This window comes from Natator depressus, chromosome 4, assembly GCF_965152275.1.
Source record: "Natator depressus isolate rNatDep1 chromosome 4, rNatDep2.hap1, whole genome shotgun sequence".
Lineage (NCBI taxonomy): Eukaryota > Metazoa > Chordata > Testudines > Cheloniidae > Natator > Natator depressus.
In genome coordinates, this window is record NC_134237.1 from 61,508,227 (window position 1) to 61,526,308 (window position 18,082).

The following is an 18,082-nucleotide window of genomic DNA, read 5'->3' on the forward strand; positions in this document are numbered from 1 at the left end:
GCATACACAGATACAAGCTTCTTCCTCAGCTGCTTGGAGTGGGACTCACTTCATGTCCTCTCTCAACTTCCGAGGTAAGGGAGCTGCTATTCCATCCCATTCCCCATTCCTCTCCTGCCACGTTCCCTATTCACCTAGCTCGTCCCTCTGAGTCTCCTGTCAGCTTCTCTCCTTTCCTGCCCTGCACGTTTTCCCTTCCTTCTTCTCAAGTCTTTTCCGTACTGTCAAACTGCCAGTTGCTGAGAATGGGTGCAGCCAAACTGGTGCACACTGCAACTTCTCTGTAAGCACAGAAAAGGACAAACTGTACCCAAAAATAAGGTTAAAAACTTCCTGTGTAAACAAGAATTATTTTCCTGCACTACACAATCTTCCTGCTTGGCCCACAATATTCCTCTGTCCCCTTTTTGCCCTCCAGTCTCTCTGTCTCATCACATTCTTTTCCCCATTCTCCCCACAGTCAGTTTCCCTGCCTCACCCAATGTTCCTCTGTCCATATTTTCTCTCTCTCTGCTGCATCTAGGATTTCCTTGCCCCCCCTGTATTTTTTTGTCTCCATAGTCTCATCTCCTGGCCCTTCTGTGGTCCACATGAGGTGACCAAAGGGCCACACTCTTTCCTGAGGGCAGACTGCTTCAGATCTATTGGAAACAGTGAGAGATGGCCACTGCAAGTGTTAGACAGCACAGTCTGAATTGGGTCAGCTTATTTTTTGTCAGCAGTGCTTTATCTGTTATAATTTGCTGTGTGCCTATTTCCATGACAACTAAGGGAAGAAATAAAATCCTAACCAAAATTCAGTGGAAGCAAATGTCAGAACATACAAGACAAAACAACCTGTTTGACTTCATGCTGTGCTGATAAATGTGAGTTTGGAAAAGAGCTCGGGATCACAGAATTTTTTTCCAGCACTTCTAGGACTCCCTTTCATACAGTTCATTCTCTTATGAATATCCTCTTACCTCATGAGAGACAAGGTGGGTGAGGTAATATCTTTTTTTATTGGACCAACTTCTGTTGGTGGGAGAGACCAACATTCAAGCTACCCAGAGCGCTTCTTCAGGTCATAGTAACCGTAACCAGTAAACAAATGTTTTACAGAGTATTCATTTTCCACATAAGTCTCAATTACGCTTATTTAAATTATTTACTTTATTTTTATTTGGGGGTACAATTAGCCTTCTAATTCCCTCCCCATGTTTATTTCCAAAAGGCTTTGTGTCTCAGCTGTAAGGATGAGAAATATAGTACAATCTTCTGTATACAGATATATATTACATAAAGAAAATGATAAAGCATTATGCACGTTTGCCTAGGACACGGGTAGTCAATTATTTTTTGTCAAAGTCCAAATTTCTTGGTCAAGTATAATCAAGGTCCACACTCCAGAGAAAATAATAATAAAAAAAATAATAATGACAATAAGTAAAGATTTCGGAGTCCGTACAAAAGCATCTGGTGGTCTGGATTTGGCCTGCAGTCTGCCTCTTGACTATCCTTGGACCAGTAGAATCCTACACAGCTCAAAAAATATTAGACTGGCCATAAAGGATGGAGGTAAGGTGACCAATATATTTATTAACTCATTCTTTGGAGAAAGAACTGAATGTCACATCTCCTGTTACCGTAAATAAACTAAGGTAAGAGATCCCACAACTTTATTTCTAGGCCCAATGGATACTTTTTGTTTTACTGAATCACAAGCTATCAATGCAAACTTGTCCTTGTAACATTTCATTTTGTATAGGTGCAGATAGAACATGGAAAATGAGAAATGCGCTGGCACTAATCTTCCTTTACAATATGCACAGGACTTGAGTCACAAACACTGCCTATTCCCACTTCTGGCTCAAAGCCACAAGAAAATTGCCAACTTCTGTGCAACAGGATAGGAAATTATTCTGGTAGGAACTAGATAGGCTCTGATATATAGTACATCCACACAACACTTTTAGTTCTTGTTATGTCTACAACAGCAAATTTTCTTAACAGCCCATTGAAAGGGAAGGAGGGGGTGCCTGCCCCGGTACTATTCAGTCCTGTCATTTGCGTTCTCTGCATTCAACTTTGGCAGCATGCCATGTTTCAGATTTTTTTAATGAAATGTTTTCCAGTTATAAAGAGAGAAATAGCAGCTAAGGAAGTAACAGCAACATCCTATGTCTCACATTAAATTTTGGTTAATCAATACCTAGTGTTATTCTCTTTGGTGATTTTTTTTTTCTTTTTTTAATCATCATGTTTTAATTTGGGAATTTTTTTGGTTCCTGATGCTGGCTTCCAATTAGTAACCTGAAAGAATGGGATGCAGACAGTGTACTCAGAGAGACACAATTACAGGGTGAAGCTTTTATTACCATCTGTTGCCGTAGTGAAATTATATTCCTGCCCTGAAATGTCCAGAAAATAAACATAGTGTGGGGATATGTTTGTGTATTTATTTTGCTTGAGAGTCAACAAATTGTAACCTAAGTAGAGGCCAATTTGTAGCTCATGTTTACATGGGATTAAAGGCCACATTAGCCAGAAGCACAAAACTGGCGGCCGGGGTGGGGGGGGGAAAGCAAGGAGTATTGCAGGGGGGAAAGGTTTGTGGAATGCTCCAGATGAATCGAACAATAGCAATCCAGGTGTTAGAGAAATCCAGACAAGATCAGAAGGCTATAAGGTTCTGATGATGATGTTGATGATGGAATGTCAGACTCGTTCAATTAGAAAGAAAGAAGATAAATGGATGAAGATTGTAAGTCTCATACATATTTTTCTCTTGGTTTCCAGTCTCCTCACATTACAAGGCCAAACCTCCAGTCTGCCATTATGTGAAACTGACACAGGATATAGATTCACTATTTCCTATTTATGTGCAAAATACTTAGTTATTCCTTGGCCACAGGAACATATTGAATTCTAGGGGGGAGGAGGGAGAGGTAACAGTATTATTTAAAACCGAGCTGTTGTTATGGCAACTAAAAATCTAGTTGCTATGGCAACTGGAATTTGAAAGCTCAGTAACGATCTTCTTTTTTTAATCCTCTTGAAAAATTGATCAAAACAAATATTTTCATTTTCCTGTAGCTAATCATCTGTAATAGTCATGGTTATTGCTTTATGTAATGATTTTTAACTGTTCACTTATAAATTACTTAATCAAGAAGACACATGAGGACATGCTTTAGTGTACCATTAATTCATACCTCAGATATATTGCCAGGTTACAAGGTTAAAGGCTGAGGGACTACAACAATCTGATAAGGATTTAATGGCTACATAAACCATGGGTTTTTTAATGGATTTTGCTATTGTGTGTTTAGAAATCACACATTTTATAAGCATAAATACATGTTAAGTATTCCAACATTTTACCTTTTCATTCAGCATCTGTTCCGCCAACTTCCACATTTGGCCTTATTTTTTGTCCGCTCTCCAGATTACATCAAGCCTCTTTTCTGGCATCCTTAGTCCATTAAGCTCTGTTCTTCCACTTTGGGTCTGGTCTTCCTTAAATCTGTTTTATTCTAGTTCTTTAATTTCTCTCCTATGGCAACATTTAATTGGCCTCTCTAGGCCATTTCTTTATTTTCCTTTGTCCTGAGCCATGTATATAAAGTCAAAGCAATGTAAGTTGAAGAAACTCTCTCTCAGTGCCAAAATGATGATGATAAATGGCTCCACACCTTAGTTCCCACAGTGTCTTTAATTGTTTCCATTTCTTAAATAACAAAAGCTAATTAAAATAGTTCAATTTTTACTTTTTGTTCAGTATTTTGCTTCAACCTTAAGCTGGGGCACACTTGGTGGGGCCACATAGATTCGATTGTATTGTCATCAATAACCAGTGACAAAACACCTTTTCAGATCTGGCCTGGCTGTTGGCTGGGGCACTTTGCCTCTAGAAGGCCAGGGGCTAGTCAAGAAGATGATTCTGGTGGGTTCAAAAGGGATAGTAGGGCCAAATGAAGTCCTCTTCCACTCTGCTCCTTTGACTAACTGGATTACTCTGGAGGACTCAGTCTTTTTGGCATAAGGACTGGAGAGTGTTCTAAGTACATTTATATGTAACAAGATGCCAGGCTTTGGGATCTGAGATTAATATGGTCTGATGACTAGAGACCTGAGATCATGAGCTCAGCAGGATCCGGATGGGTGTTCTGTGTTTTTTTTATGACCAGGCTGGTAGCAACATGATTGGAAGAATTATCTGTCCTAGGCAGTTAGATAAATTACAGTTTTGATTTATTATGTTGAACAAGTCTTCAGCGTTTGGTGGGATTATTATTATTCTTTATGCCCTGAAAGCTATACATAAGACTGTGAATTTGGAGACTCATCTTCTTTTCCCAGCTCTTCACCAGATTGCCTGTATAATTTTGGGTAAACCATCTTCTCCTTGATTTACTTTCATCATCTCTAAATTGGGAATAATACATGTAGTGCCTCAGAGGGAGTTAAGGCTAAATCCCTTCATATTCATAAAGCACTTGAGTAAAAATCCTCTGCTAGGGACCACAAATGAAATGCAAACATTTGTTCTCTAATTTCAGTTTATTAGATACACTGGCATGGGATTTGCAAAACTGCTCAACGTTGGCCTAATGCTACTCCTATTGAAGGAAGTTTTTTTTACTATTGACATCACTGGAAGCAGATCTAGTCAAATGCTGAACTCTTGAGAAATTCCCACCCTGTCCAGATAAGTGCTCTTAATGAAGACTATTTCATTGCTAGAATGTTGTTCCATGATAAATTTGAGCATGATAAAAATGACCAATAGATACCAAAATGGTGTGATGCTGTATCCACACACAATAAGTGCTGGTCTAGGGCTGCAGCAAAATGGAAAATACAAATGAAACTCTTTTTAATTAGCTTTTATTACTTTTCTAGAAATGAAAATGTTATAGGAATTTAAGCTATGTTGGAGCACTTAATATTTTGTCATTGCGTGGGAGTTTCTTCAGCTTGTACTGGCTTGACTTAATGTGCATTAAAGTGGTTGTACACATAATTATCTTTGAACATAATCTGTAGATTGCTTGCTTGGTGACTAAGCAATTGCATACTTGCTGCCTTCCACAAGAGTTCTCAGTATACTCTTTACCTTTCTGTACCTGCAGAATGGATTATATTGGATTAGAATTAGAGAGGTGATACAATGATTACAACTAGAACACTTCCTGAAAGATCAGGTGGTAATACTTTATATTTAAGGTAACATCCGTAATTACAATGCACCAAATCCTGAAGGCCTTGTTAAAAACCGAGAAAGGATTTCAGGATTTGGCCTTTTGTTAGTAAGTAGTAATTAATGCATGAAAATTGCTGTGTATGACACATTTTTAATTGCATGTATTCCAAACTTTTAAGTGCTTTCTAACAGGTTGTTCTGATACCTGGTAAGTAAACTTTAAAAAGTGGGTACATGTTTATTATATATGTTATAGCTAGATCAGTGTGGAAGGACACTGAAGCTAAACTCCTTCAGATTTTGTGGAAGGGGTTCAGAATTGAATCATGTCCATAATCCATTCCTATGGTTTCATTTTGAGTTGGCTCCAAAAACAGAAGAGGCCTGCTTTTCAGTTCCAGTTTAGAAATGGCCAAAGTCTCACACAAACAGTTATTTCTGAAAGATTTTGAATAGATGGATACAAACTTGGAAAGTATAAAAGGGTTGAAATCCCAGTCCTGTTGAAGTCAATGATCGTTATGTCACTAAATTAAATGAGGCCAGAATTTCATCCAAGGCTACTTGCAAGCTTGAACTGTAAAAACATTCACAGCATTTTATTAGAAGTGCAAAGCATTATTGGTATGGGCATTAACATACATCTGATCCTTCAACTGGATCTTCTATAACAGAGCCTTATACTGTCATGGAATCCCACGGAAAACAGCAGATCCCATGGGTTTTAGGATCGTACTATTATTGGTATTAGTAGTATTTTATTAGTCATATTAGTGGTATTTTTATTAGTCATATATTAACTTTATTCTCTGTTTTGCTAAAGTTTTAAATGAGTTGCAAACTTTCCATTTTCCTATTAGTAAATATGGAGATAAGCACCATTTTGGGGGTATACATAATAAAGTCCCTAATGAAAAAGCACATTGTAATGTGTTTAACATTGTCTTTTTGAAACAAATCTTACAAGCTTATTTCAATCAGAAGATTCAAGTCTCAAATACTACAGTATGCTTTTTAAAAATACATTTAAATACATTTTCTGTGCCACAATTTGCATAATAGATTAGCATTTCTTATTGCATTAAACAGTACACTTTATCTAAGGGTTTAATGTTCCATGTTCCGATTGTTGCACACAAAATAAAATGTTGATTATCTGAAAAGAAGATGAAACGGCTTTGTCTATTTTGGGCACTGCTGTGGATGCCATGGTAACAGAATACGGTAAAGGAATCTATGACTATGCACAACTTAACCTTCTCCTATCTCTGCATTTTCCAGTTTTTTATTTATATAGTACATTTTTAAAAGTATACCACACTGAAAATTTCCTGTATGGATCAGTGATCCAATCTGGTAAGTAGCATCTTCTGGGGGCTTCAAAGTAGTTGTTCCTCCAATGTAAGGGACCAGGGCTTTGTAACTCCTCTGCTACTGTTGCATTTATGGCCAGATTGTATAAATTATATATGTCCCTGTGTTAGGGGCAGTGCAGAGCTGCAGAAGGAATTATCCCTTCCAGATCCCTATATGCAGAGATAATGGTTAAATACCCCTTGTCTTTTGGTGTGACTTTTGCCCTTGGGGTTCATGGCGAGAGTAGTTCTTGTGTTTTCCCATGTGCAGGGTCTGGCTCTTTTGTTGGAGTGTTAGAGAAGATGACTTTTTTTATGCTCACCTATCTAGAACCCAGAAAGAGGTATCTCTTGGATTTAGAGGGCCAGACCCTCAACTATTGTAAATCTGTAACTCAACTGGAATCCAGGGAGTTTTACAAATTTCCTCCACCTGCAGATATTGTCCCAAAGATCTCTAAACATTATATTCACGAAAAAACCCAGGGTATATGAGAATCTCCATTTTTCCATTCCCACAAGATATATGACTTTACTGTTGGGAGGGAAAACAGTTGCCTGTGAAGGGACAGTATCAGGGCCTGATGGAGGTTCTCAGTGGTAAATCCAAATGTCTGGTTGTTTTTCTTTATCAAAACTAATATTCCAAAACTTCTGATATTTCCTCTTAGGAAGCAGTTTGTAAACCTGAGTGTGAAAAGGTTGCACTAATTGTTAACACAATATATTGGTTACAGCTGTAAAAATTGTATGATCTCTTTGTTCTACCTAGACACAGCTGGCTTATTTTTTGACTACAGCTGATCAAAATAGGTCAAGATTTTTTATGAAAAACTTCACACATTTCTAACTCATTTTTATTCCACGTGTTTTGAAAAGGAGTGATTTTTTTCATTTATTTGAATTTTTTGTTTTTTTTTAATTGAAAATGTAAACTGTGGAAAAATTGAGGGTTTGAGTATTTTCCTCTTCTTTCTTCCCTTTTCTCTCCCTTTTTTCTGTATTTGTCTTTCCCCTCTTTCCTTTTTTTTCCCCCCAGTGGCAAACAAAGGCAGGAGGAAGGGAAAAAATATTGAAAACTTTGAAAACCTGGATGATTTAAAGGTAACTTTTAAAATAGTGTGTGGGTGGGAGGGGGCAATTTTCAGAACACTTTTTTATTACTAGCACCAATACTGATTTGGGGAACCTTAACATAGGTCGTGGGGATAATCAAAAATTCTGGCCCCCACTGAAATTAATCACAAAACTCCCATTGACTTCAATGGGGGTGGGATTTAACGTAAGGTTGATATTTAGGGCCTAATTCTCTTTTCATGTGCACTATTCCAAACCCACTGACTTCAAGATTTCCAGCTAGTGTAGTGGAATTTGCTCCTTAAACTTATTGTAGATGTAACCTATAGAAGTAAAACAAATTTTGAACTCCTAGTCTAAGCCTATCTATGTAAGGCTAACACATTAATTCATTGTGTTGCAATAAACCTAGCCCACCAATTATTTTCTTTTAAAAAAAAGCCAAAGAATTATTTAGTTCCATAGCTATAGATTTTTAACATCTTAGAAATTTATTTTTCCTGTGCCCTTCCTAAAAGACCCTGACCCCAAACTGCATATACTAAGCAATATAGTAACATTTGAATGTAAATGCATCCGGATTTTTATTACTTTAGGCAGATTATAATGGAGAATGTGTTCTTTGTATTCTGTGTCTAGCAGTGGCGAAGAGCAGTACGTATAATACTGACCTGGGGAAGAATGTGAGCATCATGATTAGTGCTAAAATGAAAATCCCAAGTGGTTTTAATGTTGGTAATATTATGAAAAACTTTCCAATAGATGCTGGTGCTTGGAATAAATGGCTTTATAAACAAATGTACAAATCATCTCTGGAAAAGGGTTGCTGGGACACTTCTTGGAAATAATTGCTGTGGAGCTTTTTTTTTTTAATAACTTAAATGTTCCTAAGAACGTTTTTTGTGTATGGGGGAATCTTGGAAATTTGTGGGAAAGTAGGTCTGGTACCACCACCCGTATAACGAGAAACTAGTAGGTTCCTCAGTTGCAGGAGAAAGGTATGATGTTATTGATACTTACTTTTAGAACCCAGACTGAGACTAAGGTTATGATTAGTTCCAAATGAATCAAATAACTACCATAATAGGAGAAAGTAATGATGGCACGTAAAACGGTGTGCAGCTATTTCCTATGAAACAAAAACCAAGACTAAAAATAAGTTTATATTATATTAAATTTCTGACTGTATCTTTCATTACACTCCATTGTTTAGGTGTTGGTGGTGCAACACGTAGGCATGTTGCGTAGTATTTTCCTCAGTGTGCAGTTTATGCTAACACTATCCTGTCCATTTAGTTAACTTTCCTGTTCGTGCTTTTGCAATTCTCTTTCCAAGTTTAACCTGCACTTCCCTTTTTTAAATTCCATGCACTTTTTGTTTTATTTAGTTATTTGTTCCCTCTTTTTAAATCCTGTTTTTAATTCTCTCATCCTCTGTCTGTTTATATATGGTTTCTTTTATTTCATTCCCTTGCTTCTAGCTTTCATTTTTTCACTTAATTTTGTTTTTGTCTCCTATTCCCCAACTTCCCCTGCTTCACTGAGAGAAAAGCGCATACAGGATAACCACTTATTTTTTACTGGAGAAGCAGACACAGATCACTGTTCAGGTATGTGTACGACATAACATGTTGGGTAGTGTGCGCAGTGATTGACAGTAAAAAGCCAGCATTTATTAGACTCAGAAAATACTTGAGTTTTACTAAGATATGTTCTTGTATTGTAGTTTCACTAGACTTTGTTGTTCATTTATATTTGTTCTTGTATAAGAATTTCTGGAAGCAAAATTCAAGTCCTATTCAGTGCTAATGTTTTTCCTCTCCTACTTCCATTCAAACTATTGGTGCTGTCAGCTTGAATGTCCTCATTTATGGAATTGGCACCTCCTGAAGGAGGTATTCTTAGAGACCACCTGATGTAGGATATCAAATTAATATCAGTATCAATAGTAATATTTTAATTATTATTGAATAATGCCCAAATATAAGCTAGCCTCTGCTCAGAAGAGAGCAAAGACACAGTCCTTGCCCAACAAAGCTTATACTCAAAATATTAGATATGGCCACTTCTCTGTATAGAGGCTATTAGTAGCCATAAACTATCATCAGCAGTGAGGCAAAAAGGGGACGTCTTGTTCAACAACTTATTATTGCTGAAAAATAACCATAAACTTATGTTTTCATTGTCTCTTAGCAATACCTCCTGTCAAGCTATGTCACTTGCTTTTGTCCCAATGTTACCTATATTCCTACACATTTGGTGTTCCTTTACTTATTTAAAATTATTTAGATCAGAAATAAAGAAGCATGCCAGTGTTATAGAGTTATTTGCATTAGAGGAATGATTCCCATGATTGAGTTTCCTGGATGACTAATTTTTTTGTTTCCTTGATTCTGGATTTTTGTCACATTGGGTTTTACATTGGAAGGTAGACACTGGGACGTGATGGGGTGTATAGACCCCACATGGCAGAAAAGAGTTAGTGAAGAGAGCAATCACTCTCCAAATTGGAGCTAAATGGCAGGTTAGCGACTACTGGGATAAAAAGCTACAACCCAGACAGAGCAGGGCAGCTGCTGGAGGGGCTGAGAGTCACTGTGGAAAAACTCCCCACCATCAGATGGAGGAAAGCCACCCAAACAGATCAGTGCTCTAGGAGAAGGATCATGAGAAGAAGATGCCTGCAAAGGCCATAAGTGGGAAACAGTCCAGGGAAGTAGCAGGTGACCGAAGCAAACAGTCCTTGACTGCCTAACCGAGGATCCCTGGGCAGGGATTTAGAGGAGAGGGTGGGCTTGGATCCCCCTACAGTCCTCCACAAGGAAAGGGGTGGAGTTGGGGCAGGGTCTGGGGCGGAGTGGGGGTCCAGAACCTTTGGGGAAATCACAAAATCGGCACCTCTGGTCAGTATCTGAAGATATGATAGAGTGCTCACCATTAAAAGTCAGCACTGCCAAAGTTACCACACAGAAGTTTTACTTCTATTTTTGGAATGGGAAATTCAGTGGGAACTGTGAGACAAACAGCAGACCCTCGCCCAGTAACCGAGGATCCCTGGGCAGGGATTTAGAGGAGAGGGTGGGATTGGATCCCCCTACAATCCTCCACAAGGAAGGGTGGCAGAAACTGCTGAGACTTCAGACTTGTGGCAGTCCCCACACAACTTTTTGGACTTTATTTTTGTCCCTCATTCAACCTTCCTTGTTCCTCTCACACAAAGAAGAGAGAGGGAGATATCAGGGGCTAGTGATTGAAGGCCCATCACAGATCACTTAGGCCCCTGGGGACTAAGACTCCTACTACTCCAAGAGGGGAGGGACTCAACTGACCCTGCCAGAGGGTTGAAGTTGTAACAGTGGCTGAACACTACAGGCCCTATTTCTAAACTGATATAAAGGGGAGCTGAGGCAAGGCTGCTGTTACTAACTCTGACCACAAGGGGGGCATTAAAAGGTGAGAAGCCCAACAGCAGGAAGATTGAGCTGTTTCATAGGTGGGCAAAAATGAAGACACCCCCAAAAAAATATCAAAATTGTAGTGACTCTAAGTCAGTTTTTGCAAGCAGTGAGCTTTACATTTAGAGGTGAATTCTCATAAAACTCATTTCCATATTTTATACATTTTATACTCCTAATTCTTCTGCATCTTGCCCAAAGATGTCAGGGTTTTGAGTTATTCTCTATTAAGCACTGTTAGTTATTTACTGTATATATCTTAGAATAGCTTTTTCCCCCATTAGTTAAGGTAGCCAGGAAACTTGCATCCCTTGGCCTGGATGAATATTTTCCTAAACCAGTCCTTTACTGTTCAAGTGGTGAGGGCTGGGGAAAGGAAATCAGATATTGAAAAAGGTGATCAGAATCTCTTTGCAGGGCTTTCTTTGTCCCTGTATGTTTGTGTTGTGTGCCCATCTGTCCTTTTTAACTGACAGCCAAGAAATTTGTTTAAAGTATTAGAGATGTGACGTGTCATGTCAAGCAGTGCCAGGACACTATATGTGCATGATATATGAACTGGTGATATATGGTTTGACTGACTCAATCCAAGTAATGTTCCAGTGTGATGTGTCATCCAGCATATTTCACAAAAAGAAATGTTAACGTTACAGTTTAGATAAAATAGCTTGGGAAGAATGTAGAAAAACCTTATGCCCAGTTAGGTGTTCCTTGGTCACTTCCATAGGAATTATTTGGCATATTCATCAAAAACAATTAATAGTTTTATTTGTAATAATACATAGGGATAAGGAGTTACTCAAAGTCTTGCCAGATTTTTAATTCAGAGTTTTTAATGAAGGTGCCAACCACTCTATGTCATTTATTTAGGGGAATTACCAGCTCAAGCAAACAAAGGTTGTACAACATATAGAGCATGTGACAAAAATAATAATAATGGGGAACTGACTTGTTTGTCCATAGTGGAGAATGGGGATGTCCTCAAAGCAGACTGCTTTTTTTTTTTTAAAGAAAAAACACTGCCCCTCCTTCCCCCACCAAAAAAAGCCCTTCAGTGTTTGTGGTACAATTAGCTGTGGGTGCAAATACTAGCATTAGGTATTTAATTATTGATTGCACTCTCAAATTAGGTAGTTAGATGTCAAACTACTAGTATTTTCACCTTTAATAGTAGATGCAAAATTGCAGGTCAAATTGAGGTCCCTTAAAAACAAATAAACAAAAACCTAGGCATTAATGTGTAGGCCACAATAATTGTGCTTAGCTATTGAGCATTATGGGAGATCAGTGTTAATACCAAAAGGAATAAGACTTGTACATTTATCATTATAATACAAACATTGCATGCCTCACAAGATTTCTGACCACTTGTAAACCAATTACAAGCACAGTTCTTGAGATTTTAGGATGCAGAAAACGAAGCTGGGATGATGTGAACCTTATTTCATGGGATACAGAATGAGATTTACAAACACCCCCAAAACAAACCAATGAAACAAGACATGCTACCTCCACAGCAGAGCAAAATTTTCCATAAAGTCCACTAAATATCTCATTTTTGCCAGTCTAATTACTAGGAGGCATCCAGATATAGGTAATCAATCAACCTCCACAGAAGAGCATTCCCAATCCAACTGAAACTAAAAGTGAGATGGAAGAAGAATCAGAGAGACATGAAGCAAGGCTCAGAAAGGAAAAAAGGAAGAGAGTTTCCAAGTCACAACCCTACTATCCTGTTCAATGAGGGCCCTACAATAAAATATGACCATTTCTTTATGGTGTTAAAATGGCTTGAAGCTTCCCACCACACTGGAAAAGCAAGATACTGTTTCCTCTGAGAGGGTGTTTGTTGTTGTTATTATTTATTTTCCCCATTAACTACTAGATATAAAGTCAATTGAATTTAACAGAAAGACATCTGTTGGTTTCAAGGGGCTTGGAATCAGGCCCCAAGGGAGCAACTGCTATTGGACTTCCATTCCGACATTGGAGGACGATCCAGCTACTTCCAGTGTTCCAGTACAAAATTTGGTACAGGTAAGAGCTATGTATATATCATGGAGATATCCTCATCAAGGGTGAGGAGGCAGAATTTCTCAGAAGGGATAATACTTCTGAGATGTACGAGCAGATGCTTGTCCCCATATGGACAATCATGTGATTGGATCAAAGAAGGCATGTAAATGGCTGTATCTCCAACAGGTTACAATATACTGACATCTAATACAATCTCTTCATCATTTTATTTTGGATTAGATTTGGTTTAGAAATGGATCTGATACAATGCATCTTCATCTTCACCCAAGTGGTGCTCTGGGAGATTTCAAGTTGTTCATTACAATTTTTTGTGGATTGAAAAAAGAGGATGAGCAACAGATGACATTTAGTCATTGTAACATTGGTCAGCAAAGTATGGAAGTCTATCTGCTTTTTCTTCTACTCCTTGGGAATAGTTTGACTTTCTTAAACAATATGGCCAAATCAAATGTTCCTATCCATCCTCATTGTCCCTGGTACTTACGAGTGTGCACTGTGCATGAAAAAAGGAAGGGGAAGTGGAACTCCCTTTCCTTTGCTAAATGAAAAGGTAACATTGCCCCATTTGTTCCCTCTTACTGGGGCTGGCTGGAAAGCCACTCCACTCTGCAGGCAGTCCCAGAAAATGGGTGGGCTGGGAGCAGATACTGCAGTGATGTGGCATCTACTCTTCAGGCAGCATCTCTCTCTCTCATTGGTCCCTGATGAATCTGAGCCACCATGGAGAATCAACCAGGAGGCAGACCAGGGCAGTGGTACAGTATAGAAGGTGGGAAGAGAGTTTGCTCTGAGTGCCTCCCAGCTCTATCACTCCCACAATGCAGCCCATCTCCCTGTGACCTCAGCAGTCCCTATGCACCCACACAAACAACTTCAGCATTGCCCAGCACCTTCCTGCCTCAAATACCCATTTACCTCACCATCCCGGGCACGTGCCATAAACATTCCATCTACCTTCCCTGGAGTTAAGGTACCCTAGGTGTGTGTGGAGATGCAGGGGGATCCCAGGATGAAGTAGTAGAAGCAGGTCCATGGTGGGGGGGACGGGGAAACACAGGTGAACCGCCAAAAGGAGTCTTAGTCCAAGTAGCAACCATGGGTGGGTGCAATCACCAAGTAGTATGTCACTGAAAGGGAAGTCTGTACTAGAAAGATACACTAATTGTTTGTTTCCTAATACATGTTGTTTTTTAAAAAAAAATGTAAAAGTGATTTATGGACTGTTTCAAAATCTTGGTTCATTTGTTTGCTTGCATTAAATCTCAAATTCTAGTTTACTAAGCAATGATGTGGCATTCTTTCTTTGAAGGTGCTTGAGAGCTACTAATGAACCTTAACTCCAGGGCCTAATACAATGGCCCTGAGCTTGACTCTGTGGAATGCTTTCTGAAAAATCCTGGAGAGATAGAACTCTGGCCTGTACTTCAGCAGCGTGTTAAATGGCAGGAAAAGGAGTATACCTAATTTGCTCTGCTATCCCAGTTACATAAGCACCTAGAGAAAATAAACAGTAAGTAATAAAGAGCATAGGTCTGAAAAATCAAATCATGCCAGACAAATGTGATCACTCTCTGAAAGCTAATTATAAAATTATTGGAGGAAGAGAATATGTTTTGCAGTAGATATGGACATCTTAGAAATGCCTGAGAAATTAATATTACTTGGAAAATTTATTCAGGTTCCTTTAGATATGAGCACTGTCACATAGACTGAAACCTGATCACAGATAAAAGGTGATAATGACTTATGATTTATTGAGCTTGGGAGAGGTGTCTTGTGGGGTGGCATTGGGTCAAACAGCAATCTTATTTCACCTCTTTATTAATGATCTGGGGGTAAAAATAAATAAAAATCCCAGTTCAGTAAAGTGAGAGAGACTACTACCATGCTTAAAGTTAGGCATTGGCTTATATCTTGTTGAAACAGGACCTTAATTCTGAAATGCTAACTAAATTAGGAAGTGATGCAAATCACAGTCAAATAATAAAACAGGAAGTGGATTAGTTAGAAGTGTGGGCAGAGCATTAAAAAGAGATATAAATTAGTAAGACTCTGCAAATTGTTATCCACGTGTGGAGTTCCCCTGGCTTCAATAGGAATCACTTTGTGAGTAACTGTTTAGGGAAGAATGACCAGAAATCCTGATATTCAGTAGAGGGAGAAATTTGAAACTAACTATTCAAACACTTAAATAAAGTGAAAATCAGTAATAATGAAAAAGACTTAAGAGATATAGAGGACAGCAAATTATATATGAGTTTGCCATGTGATATGATGGGGAGGGAGGAAATGCAATTTTGGGCTCTATACACATGTACCATTGGAATAAAAGTCCCCTGCTATATGGAATTGGTGAAACTAACTAGAAATGCACCCATAACTCTGTATCTCTCTCTACCACAAGGAGGTGGATAAAGTGCATGAAATCAGGGAAAAGCAACCACATTGACTAACACTGCAGGGACAGAGCATGAAGGAAAGATTAAGAGATTAATATATTAGCTTGGCTGAACTATGGTTGATGATAAAGAGAATGACAGCTTCACACATACACGTAACGTAAATCACTGAACTATAAGCATGTCATGTACGCAGGCGTTTTTCTATGCCTTAATAGTATGGCATTGCAAGTTCTATCTGTTTGTTCATTTCATTTTTTGGGGGGCCAGATTCTGCAAATTTCTCTTTAAAAAGATCCAATTCTTCAACACTTTTGTTTAGTAGTACTTAAGGACGTAGGACTGGAAGGCACTTCCTAGGACACTGAGCCTGGGTCCTATCGCCAGTAGTACAGCCAAGGACCTAAGTCTGCTAATTCCCAATCAAGTGCCCCATCCACTAGATCTATCTGCTTCTCAATGAGCTCAATGGGACTACTTTATATGAGTAAGTATTATTCAGTGTAAAAGCTGTGGTTGTGGGCTCTTTTTAAACGAGAAATTTGACCAATCTGATCTTAAAATAGCAGCAATATTAAACAGAACCTAGTGTTGTTCAGTGGAATTCATCCCTATTCAACAGGTGGTGTTTTAAAGTCTCCAGGACTGTCCAGTACATTTTAAATAGAGACTATGCTTACTTTTAGGTATCTGAAAAGTACATTGCACATTTGTATATGTGACTATATATGTAGCTGTACTTTAGACCCCTACCAATGCCTGGGATCTAAGAAATCCCCAAAGTTTGGTCCCGGATGCAAACTCTGCTGGTTGGGGCCCATCTCTAATGTTGTAATTAGAGTTGGCAAATACGTTTTAACAAACAAACAATCAAACAAAAAATCCTGTAGATATTTGCATGATTTTTAAAAATTATTTCTCTTGTCATGATCATTCCAATTTGGTATCATTTTTCTAATGTAATTGACTTCTACAAGCGCACATGTTTGCATAAAAAAACATTTCAAAGACACTTGGGGTATTCACTGATATCAAATTCTATATAGGCAGGCTCTAGTATTTTGTGATGGATGGCTTATGCGATCATCTAGTCAGGGAACAGAATCAATACCCTGTGGCTTATATGGTTTGACACTGTTAAACAACACAGATGAAATAGCAAATTCTCACTCAGAACTCTTTGCGAATAATCCTTATTTTAATGCTTTTCCGTGTGAAAATAAATACAAACACTCTCAAACTTAATAGGGATGGTTTTAAAAAAAATTAATTTCAAATCTGGATCTGAATTTTGCAGCTATAGCCAGCTCTACTTCCGTTTTATTTTATTTTGCATTACACTATAATCAAAAGGAGAGCATTCTAAAAACTTGATTCCCTATCTGACTTGTTTATGTAGTAAAGATTTCATTCAGTCCTGACATCTGTTTAGTGTATTAACCTTTTGAGAATAAGTTATTGGAGTAGCTCTGACATATAATGTGTCATTTATGGAGTAATGGGAAAATACCACATGCTACTTTGCCATAACAATATGGTAACTTGAAAGCAATTGACATTCTTGCTACTGTGTAGTATCCTGTTCATGCAGTTAATGACAACTCATCCCCACTGTGCTTAATTTTCTGGGATTTTGTAAACGCTGCAAAGCTCATTAGAATTTTAATGTTTTATGCAGACTGAAACTTTTCATAGTGCTTAGTGGCTGCCAGCAGAAATGAATAACTAGTGGTTGCTTGGGAACAATCCTAGGAATAAGAGAAATTCTTTGTATTTTGTTTTCCTCATTTCCATTGGTGACAACTTTTCTTCAAATATTTTCCCACCCTTTTTAAATGCAGGGTATTGACTCAAATCCTGGTCTGAAAGGTTGGAAGAAACTCCCAGATATCACATTGACTTCCAAATGTTGTACATCAGCATACTGATCAGAGTGCTGCAGATCTTGTCGAGCTTCAGCCAGTGTCACCTATCTCTTGTGCAAATGATCTTTGCATTTCACCCATTTACTGAGTGTATTCCCTGTAATGATTTGAAATGGGTAAATAAAAAAAGTGAGTAATAAAATTTCAAATCATTAGTGCATTTAACAGTGTTTACTGGTCATTGTTTTATAATAGGACATAATGAAACAAAATCAGATCCCTTATAATTAAATAATCTGTAAAAGGTCCATCAGATTTCTGACTGAAACATTAAGTCCAGACTCTTGATAGTGCAGTAAAAATATCTAGGAATTTTAACCCAAAAGAATGACACAGGACGTTAGTCAACCATTTCAGACTTGAACTGGGAGCTTCTTCTCCACGGTAAGCCTCTGCTCCAAAGCCCAGTGAACTCAATGGAAAGACACTATTGACTTTAATGGACTTTGCATTAGGGTTTACGTGTAAATATTACAAGTCGTACGAACCAAAGATTGGCCTCAGCTGGAGAAGAGAATCCTTTGTATTGTTGTACTAATCTAAGTTCCAATCCTGCATGGTTCTGAGTATTTGAGGGCCCTCTGTTCCTGTTTACTTCAGTGGGAATAAAAGGCATGCAACACCTGGCAAGATGAGATCTATGGGGAAA

At 38.2% G+C, this 18,082-nt stretch overlaps 1 long non-coding RNA gene across 1 annotated transcript in view; it reads left to right on the forward strand.

The window, feature by feature from the left end:
* Positions 1-12,739, forward strand: part of LOC141985856 (uncharacterized) — a 61,155-nt gene extending 48,416 nt beyond the window's left edge. The window contains exons 3-5 of the long non-coding RNA XR_012639037.1: positions 7,580-7,644; positions 9,163-9,227; positions 12,638-12,739. This is a non-coding gene — a long non-coding RNA (uncharacterized LOC141985856). The remainder of the gene's footprint in view (positions 1-7,579; positions 7,645-9,162; positions 9,228-12,637) is intronic.
* The last annotated feature ends 5,343 nt before the right edge of the window (positions 12,740-18,082 follow it).